Source organism: Triticum dicoccoides, chromosome 1B (genome assembly GCF_002162155.2).
Source record: "Triticum dicoccoides isolate Atlit2015 ecotype Zavitan chromosome 1B, WEW_v2.0, whole genome shotgun sequence".
NCBI classification, from domain to species: domain Eukaryota; kingdom Viridiplantae; phylum Streptophyta; class Magnoliopsida; order Poales; family Poaceae; genus Triticum; species Triticum dicoccoides.
Window position 1 is genome coordinate 74,827,567 of NC_041381.1, and position 9,421 is coordinate 74,836,987.

The 9,421-nt window shown below is 43.2% G+C and overlaps 1 long non-coding RNA gene across 1 annotated transcript; it reads right to left on the reverse strand.

The window, feature by feature from the left end:
- Window positions 1-3,402: 3,402 nt before the first annotated feature.
- LOC119320340 lies at window positions 3,403-5,097 on the reverse strand. Its single transcript, XR_005154933.1, has 2 exons — window positions 4,333-5,097; window positions 3,403-3,771 (listed from the first exon to the last, which is right to left on the reverse strand). It is a non-coding gene; the product is annotated as an uncharacterized LOC119320340 (long non-coding RNA).
- Between the last annotated feature and the right edge of the window lie 4,324 nt (window positions 5,098-9,421).

Below are 9,421 nucleotides of genomic sequence, written 5' to 3' on the forward strand. Positions count from 1 at the left end.
ATTCCATATGGTTACAGAGTAATTTGGAAAATCGTAAAATTTCGCAAACCGAACGGCTGAGTTTGTATTTTCGATACCATTTCTAAACGGCTAATCCAATTGAGGCAAATGACATGGAGTTGGAAAGCTTATGAAAATGCACTACTTTTTCATCTTGAAAGTTTTTTCTAATTTTTAACGGTTTAAAAGTAATTTAGAAAACGATATAAGTTCCACTGAATTTGTATTTTCGAGCTAATTTTTGAACTGTACGTCCGAATGCAGTAAATGAAATGGCGTTGGAAAACTTGAGGAAATGCGGAACTTTTTTGTATCTATTGTTTCTTCTAATTTCTTTCGGTTTTAAGTCAATTTTGAAAATAACTAAAAACATTTTTTAGCCATAATTTCTACAAACTTTATCGGAATGAGGCACATAATATAACGTTGAAAAGCTACAGAAAATGCAAAAAAAAAAATCATGTTGATGGTTTTCTCTGATTCCTAGCCGTTTTCAAGTAATTTTGAAAACAGCGAGATCGTGCGTTCTGCCTTTGTCGCGAAACAAATTCTCCGAAAATGCACCGCGTGAAGAACTTGAACTTCTCGACATGTCTACCTGAACTTCACTCTGTTTTACACGTGCTTTTTTCTCGTAGCTCTTCATCCACTCACCGAAATTGAGCAAGTGATATCCGGATGGAAAGCTGCTGTAAACACTTGATTTTTCCATGTTCATCATTTTTTCATACTCGCGACGGTTTAAAAAGTTTTCATCTGAAATTCATATAGTGCAGTAGTTGAACTTCCTGCTGTTTTCACGTTGAACTTTTGTGACGTATTTTCGTTTGTAATTTTCTCATCCATTCATCAGTGTTACATAAATGATATTCATTTTATACAAACCTCTCTCACAATAATTTGTTTAACTTTCTCCTACCGAAGACTTGAACTTATAACAACAAAACTTTTAGTCTTTACTTTTTTATTCTTTTTTTCATACAAAATGCACACCGTGTAGTACATGAACTTTTTCTATTTTTATAATTTGAATTTTGTTTTTCTTTTTGAAATCAAATTGCTCCCAAATAATAACTGAACTTCTTTGCGGATTGGGAGAATTATTTTAAAACGCAAAAAACAATTTCATTTTTGTATTTTTGAACATGGAAATACAAAGTACCTCACTCGCAAGAATTTTTGAAATTTCCCGGACAGAGCACTTGAACTTCTTTCAACAAACCTTTCAAGCTTTTATTTTTCTATACTTTTATTCCCACCTGAAATATATTCCTTACAGTACTTGAACTTCTCGTTCTTTTCAATATGAACTTCTGTCGCATTTTTGTGTATACGTCAAATTGGAGGTCGGACGTCTTTTTGCTGTTTTAAAACATGTAACTAGAGGTCAGACGCCCCACAATATAAATTATGAACCGTGCACGAAGGTGCACGTGAACTTTTTGCAACAAATCGGAGTTTTTTTATATACTTCGAACTTCTCTATTATTTTAATTTCAACTTCTTAGTCATATTCTTAGACAGGAAATATGTTTTTAAATAAGCATCAAATATATTTTTTGTAAATTGAACTTCATAGTTTTATTTTTCTTAGAAACGGTAATAATTTGAGTTTCCCGTATACATCGAACTACTCATGTTTTTAAATTTGAACTTCGTCATTTTTATTCTTTACTAACAAGGAAAATCTGAGTTTTTATAAATATCGAACTTCTCTATTTTTGTAATTTGGACTTCTCAGTTTATTTATTTTAGTAACAGAAATATCCTTGTTTTGTATTAAATATGAACTTCTAGAGTTTTTTAATTATAGGAACGTTGAAAGTGTTTTCCTGATTTTTGAACTTCTCTATTTTTCAAAATTCGAACTTCATGTTTTTTGTTTTATTTTTTAGAAACGGTGAAATAACTGTTGAGCTTTTTCAGAACATATACCGAAGATATTTGGACTTTGATTTTTTGTATGTATGAACTTCCGATTTATTCAAAAAATAAAGGAGAAGACATACCCATAGCACAAGCACACCGAACGCGCGCACACACACAAGCACCACACGCACGCACACACGACGATCTTATAAAAGAAATGGGTGGCGACACACTATGGACTAAATTGGTTCCATTTATCTCAAAATGAGGTTCAGTAGCGTTTTTCCTTCCCTGATGGTAGTAGCAGGACTTCACACATTTCACCAAACATGCTACTCCCTCCGTCCCATAATATAAGAGCGTTTTTGACACTACACTAGTGTCAAAAACGCTCTAATTATATGGGACGGAGGGAGTAGTTATTAGGGGAAAATCCCACACGTGTGCAGGGAGAAATGTGTGTGTGGTGCTACCAGTGTGCTTGCCATGTGTACACAGACTAGAAATTGAGCAGCAATGACGTAACATCCGTAGTTAGTCCAGAACGTTCAAATAAAACATGTTAATACAGAACGTCCACAAAAAACTGAAGTTTTTGTTGATGTCAACCACGTAAATATGTGGCTGCTGACAACTAAGCAATGTAACGCATGCAGGTTGGGAAGATGGTCCAAATCATGATGTAACTAGCTCACGCAGTGGCTCCTTGGCGTCTTCACTCTCTGTCCTCGTCAACATTTCTGAATCACCGCATGTGTTATGACCATATGTTACAAGGTGGGATCACATTCACAATCGACCTTCTGCCATTTCTTTTATGTGAACTTCGACCCAAGAACACACGATAAACTTCGACCTTGCTGAAACAAACTGCTTTGAACACACGACGTAGTCACCCACATTGTCTGAACATTTTGCCGGCGGCAATGTCATTGAACTTGGCGTAGACCTGTAGTAGAACTTCGAGGTATTGCACACACTCGCACTAAGATTTTTTTACTGACGTAGACCCATGGTAGAACTTCTTCGTACTGGACACACTTGCAATGAGACATTTTCCATTCAGGCTCAGGAGGTGGTAGCCATATGCCTTCCAATGCTTGATTAGCACTGGAGCAGTAGCAGTACTAATTTACCTTTCCCCAGGCCACTCTGCAAGACAAGGGCATGAGTCAAATCATGTTGCTTCTGCCACAAGGCTACTGCCTCACGGTCTCCCCTCGTGGCCGCGTGAATCCTGCATCCGCTGTCTGGTTGGGTTTGACAGAGTTGCACACCAAGAACCTGCACTTCAATCTACTTTAGGTATCTGCAAAACGTAGTTACTCACCGAGACTGTAAAATAAAATACCACTTACACAGAACAGGGTCAGTAAGACATCCTCCAGAAAAACAAAATTTCAGCCAACCTAACTGGTCAATAAGATCCTACTTAAAATCATCAAACACAGTATCATTCATCAGAGTGAAAAGATTCTTCATTGGTGATACTGTATATGGTAAGGGTATATGTGGCAGACCAGAAGTACAGACTTCTGAAGAACACACATGGACGCCATTTTTATTCAGAATGGTACAGACAGTAAAACCAAGGGCAAGTCGTTCGATGGTAGCAAAGTTACATCTTTCACACATACAGATCCAACAAAATCTATCTCTGCTGCAATTTCGGCAAGCTAATACGGGTTCTTTGTCAGGTAAAAGAAAGGGGGTCCTTTGTGTCACACTTCAATATTTTGTGGAGGAACTTGAACAAACAGTTTATGAATATCATGTAGTGGCTTCTGCATCAAGTGTAGCTCTGACTCCATCCAGGAATGTAATCGGCTGGATACCAAGCGTCTGAGTTAGCTTGGTGATATCCATGGATATGTCTGACGGTGAAGCTACACCCCGGTTAACCTGGATAATAATAGATGGATCGGGCCATTAGCCACTGATAAAGGGTCATATGACTACACGATACTTGAAATGAACTCATTTTAGGGAGACAGGCTGGAAACGTAAGACATAAAGGAAGAGCAAAGAAGCTAGCTGAATTGCAGAATTAACCCCGACTGTAACATTTGTACGTGCACCTGAAAGTATAAAACCACCAACCAATAGTTTGTATTATGAGGTTTCTAGTTAGGCGTAAACACATGAAGTGTGCACCATGCTTTAACATTTTCTTCATCCTACACCATTGCTCCCTTCTCAGGCATAAACACAAACACTACTTAGACACAGAAACGTGTACCAGTTTTTTGGTGCAAATATTTGAAGAGAAAGATAGCAACAGAGACCTAGGCAAGAGACAAAACAATCCTCAGTTCAAAGTTTTGACAAAGTCCCATTTGATGTAAGAAACCAAGCAACGACAAAATTGTATTGGTAAACGTTGTTCATCTGACACAAGACTTATTTCACTTTTTTATTCCTCCTCTTCTCATGAAGAATACATAAGAGAAAGCACATGCGTACCAGGAACTGGAAAATTAGGTGCTCCATCTCTCAGTTGATGACGATTTTTGTGGTTGCCGTATGCTCTAACCGTCCCAGAAAAGGTCAAGGCGGCCCTCGCGAGAACTTCAGCTAATAGGGGAGAGCGTCCCTTGCAAAAAAATAGGGTACAACGGAGGCAGGATGGACGAGGTTGGGGAAAGTCAAGCGCGCGGGGTCTCAGAAGTGATGCAGCCACGTCGGGAAGTTCAGGGAAGTTGCTCCCGGTGGAGCCCTGTGGAGGCAGGGTCGTAGAAGGGACAGCACAATGCGGCCGGCCGATCGGGTCTCCCTTACCGTCTGGTGGCGTGGACGCGTGGAGATGCTGGAGCTAGGCAGTGGCTTGGGAGGCGGCGGCGCCTCATCATATCGGGCGGCAGCGACGCATGACAATGGCGGCGGTGGATGGTGCGCCCGGAAGCAGGGGGCCACGGCGGTGGCAGATAGGGGCGGCGGGGAACCTGGGATCCATGGCGGAGGATGGATGTGGAGGTCCGCGGCGGCGCGCGGGGCTCCACGGCCTGGCGGCGGCGTTCGGGGATCCACAGCCCGGCGGCGCAAGGGGATCTAGGGACGGCGGCGACCAGCAGATGGCAATGGGCGTGGGTGTGGGCAGCGGCTCCGGTGGCCGGCAGCACACGATGGTGGTCGGCGGATCAGGAACCGGCAGCGCTGTGGGCAAGGTGGGGATCGGGAGGGGATGGGCCGGTGGGGATCGTGGGGGTGTGTTTGAGATCGACTTTTTTTCCTTCTTCTTTTTCCTTCACTGTATCGGTTTGGGAGTTCGGGAGGATCTCATCGGCCTGTGATCCAAATAACTATTCTAATCCTGAATTTGAATGTTTCTTGTGTCTGTTTTGATGAACCGACTTTTTTAACATCAACTTTATTAATTAGAAATAATGGTTACATCCTCGATAAGAAAAGGTACAATATTTTTTATCGGCTCCTCAATCCAATCCCTAGCCACGGAACATTTAGCTATTCTAGCAAGCCCATGAGCTACTTTGTTCGCTTCTCTATTACAATGTTCAAAAATAATACGAGGAAAATCACAAGCCATAGAAAACAATCCTAAAAATTACAGCAGCCGCTCCTGCAGAATGTCCTCCGTTCTTTATTGTGTCAATGACTTCCATGTTGTCAGAATTGACAATCAGACTATTGCAACCCGCCTTTTGTGTCAACAATAAGCCAAACCTAAGTGCTAATGCCTCTGCTGTTATAACATCTGCACAACACTCAATCTTTCAGTTTCCACCTACAATGAACTTTCCTTTGTCATCCCTGATAACCTCATCCATAGTGCCCCTTAGTTGATCATGGTCAAAAGAAGCGTCCACATTCAATTTAACAAACCCCATGGAAGGTCTGCTCCATCCTTCTTTCTTCCTCTCTGCCTTTGGTGAGTGGGCATTCACATAATTTGTTGTTATAGCCTGAATCCTAAACGAGGTTTGTGACGCCTCTTGCGACTTGCCCTCGTGAACTAGCTTTCGTCTAATCCACCACAAGTACCACACGGCGATCAGCTCCCGTGCATTCTGGGGCCCAAGATAGGAAGTTCTTGATCAGACGCAAGGAGTAGTACTTCAAGGACTGCCTCTCCTGCACGATCCACCACAGAAGCTTTTTTAACCACTTCATACGGCCCCAAATTCTCTCACCCTTTTTTTGCCTTTTGGGACAGAAAAGGCATGTGTTTAGTATCCTCTGGTCCGTTTGGACATACTGGGCAAATTGGCGAAGTTTTTATGTGTCTATTGACCAGCATAACACGACACGGTAGAATCCCATGAAGTCGTACGCCCCTGGTCACCGTCCTTGGTTGATGAAACGACCTTGGTCAAACTAACGATCCACGGTCGAGCTCACCGTCTCGATCCGCAGCTCCCTGCCCCTGGTCATAGGCCATGGTAGCAAGGATGTGGCGTGCAATCCAGGTGAAATCCGTTGCTAATTTGCATCAGCAATTAACGGCAGACTCAAACAAAACCTTTGAACAACAAACCAGCCGTCCAATCAAACAAGCAGCTGAATCCATAGCAAGATTAGAGAGAGAGAGAGAGAGAGAGAGAGAGAGAGAGAGAGAGAGAGAGAGAGAGAGAGAGAGAGAGAGAGTCTCATGAACACATTTCCAAACGTGAAAAATCAATTATCAATCTCTTCACTCACACATACATCATTTCTCCCATTCATTTCTTTACACCACTCTGACTCTGCACACGCACGCACACCACACCACGGCTCCAGGCACAAGGCAGGAGACACACGCACAGTCAACTACTGACTGGAGCAACCCGATCTGAGTCACGAGCCCATGTAAGCAGAGATGGAGGGAGAGAAGGAAACACCAAAGAAGAAGAAGCCAAGTTCCAAGACAAACAGCCAAGAATGAGACTTGCCTACCACCCAAGCAAATCCATGGAGTCATCCTCTCTCTCGCCTCCGCCGCGCCATCACCTGCTGCGCCGGGCTCCCCCTTGCACTACAGCCTGCCCCAGCACCGCCGCCTCTGTCGACGACCACAGCCAGCTTCACCGCCATTGACCTGCTCTGCTCCTGAGGGCTGAGATGTGGCGGAGGGAAGAAGAAGAGGAAGCAGAGAGGCGAAGAAATAGAGGGGGGCGGAGGGAGGTTTGGACAGTGCTATCAAGCCCTTTTTCTACGGCCTCACCAGTGACGGCCGCATCCACTTCTCATTGGCAGAAAAGTGATCGGTCGAGGTGGCCACGGACTAAACTAATGCCGATGGTTAGCGCATGGACAGGGCTCTCTTGGAATCTACACGCACTAAACTACTAGACGAGTTGGGATCTTGAGAAATCTCCCGCCTTTCTATATCACCATCCACTGCCGCGGAGTGACGGGATCCAGCATTCGCCAATGCCAGTTTCGTCAACATGCATGGCCCATGGGTGGTTGATCGGATTGTTGTGGAGTACCACTAGTAGAATCTGGACGACAACGAAGTTATTAACAACAAGAAGAAAATTCTACAAGTAGATGACGGTGCACGCACACGCCCTTGTAACCGCCGGAAAAGGCAAGTATGTGTGCATGGAGCACAAGAATTTTTCGTACGAATTCGCTTGTTCAAAACGAGAAACTGAGGGATTGATTAATAATAAGTAGTATGTGATCATCCAAGACATACTACTATATAGATGCCGCCCCGAAACACGGGAACTCAAAAGGGTGGAATTAGGAAAGCTACGGAAAATCTGGGTGGCATATACACTCAACCCCTACAGGAATCAATGGCACACGAAAATTCAAACAAACGTTGGCGCTCTTCAAAATTTCCGCTTGAATTACTCACTAAATAAGGATTTCAATTCTTGATAAGCTGTTCCTTCGTTCGAAAAGGTTTTTTTTCTATAGGAATTCAAGCTTCCAAATATTTTAATCTCTTCCCCATGGAACCACAAATTTCCCCTCGCTGATGAAAAAGAAATGGCACGTCTTATAGCACCCTTGTTGGGTGCTGATTAATTAAGGGTGGGCCGGCCGGTCACCACTCCCAGTAGGCAGGTAGTGTACGGACACCCCGGTATTATCGCTAATGGGTACTACATCATTACATATTGAGATGAGACAGCATGCTTACAAGTCTGTCGGCGCGGTGTTCAGATAGTAGACGGAGTAGGCCATGTACCGGTCAATCGATTATTTCAAATATATTTTTCTTCTAAAAAAAGTAGAATATTTTTTTCTTTAAGCAAGGAGCTATGCCACTGTTTCTCAAACTTAATTCCATCAATGTTGATTCGCAAAAAAAATCCATAAATGCTACTATCATTTTTTTTGAGATGTAATGCCACTATCAATTATGTCTTCTTTTCGATAAAGGATGTTTTTATTAACTCAAAATGTAGCATCAAGCGGACACAAAGAAAAATGAGCAATACCAACTTTCTACATAGTTAGAATGCATACATCCGACAAAAGTAAAGATAAAAAGACGTAACAATAACATTAAAGCCATAAAAGACCGATACTATGTCAATGCCTATATTACAGGAGAAGGTGGACCGATCCGGAGATTATACTGACACCTATATTGGGAGATTATGCCTATATTATAGGAGCCGGTGGACCGATCCGGATCTCCGGATCAATCCACCGTCTCCTGCAATATGGGCATATGCATAGTGTCGGTTAGTTTAATCGAATCCAATCTGGAGAGAAGATGTTTCCATGACACGATGCGGGGCCAATGAAATCCTATCGGAAAGAAATATCCAAAGGAGATAAGCTGAGCGCTTGCACAAGAGTACTGTTCTTATCACTTACAATGCGGTGCACAGCTGAATATTTTTTCCGGATATTGGCACTCCCTAACCACTTGTCCTCCTAGAAACGAATCTCCAAGTCGTCCCTCATCGCGAACAATCCAAAACGAAAAATGTGTCTCTTTGTCGCTATTAGACCTGCTCAAAAGTGTGAATCTCTAGGTTTTCAAAATGCATCGGGCACAACCTTTTGGCCCAGATACTTACTAGGTAATAGGGTTTGTCAAACATCACCCTTAGTAAGTAGTTTGAATAATCATTTACTAAGTAAGGCATCATTCATAGCCCGGAGGTCATGAATGCCTAGACCACACAAACCACACTCCATTTGGTTAGCCGATACTTTTTCTTTTTTCTTTTTACTGTCTCCTTGGCCCATCAGCCAAAGCTTCGAGGAAGGTTTTTGATGCACTATCGACAGCGGAGTGGGCGCATGACGTGGGACCAGAGTTATCGATGCAGGCAATCCACGAATACATGGCCCTTTGGGCGCGACTGGAACAAGTGAGACTACGCCACGAGGAGGTCGACACAATCGCATGGGGCTGGGACAAGACTAGAGATTTCTCGGCTCGATCGCCCTATCAAGCTAAGTTCATGGGCCGCGAGGTCATGCCCACAGCGGAATTTACCTGGAAGTCTAGAGCACCGCTGCAATGCCGATTCTTCGCATGGCTCGCGTTACAAAACATATGTTGGACCTCGGATAGACTCGCCATGCGTGGGTTGGATCATCAGGAGGCATTCCCTTTCCGTGCTCAGCATGAGGAGACCAT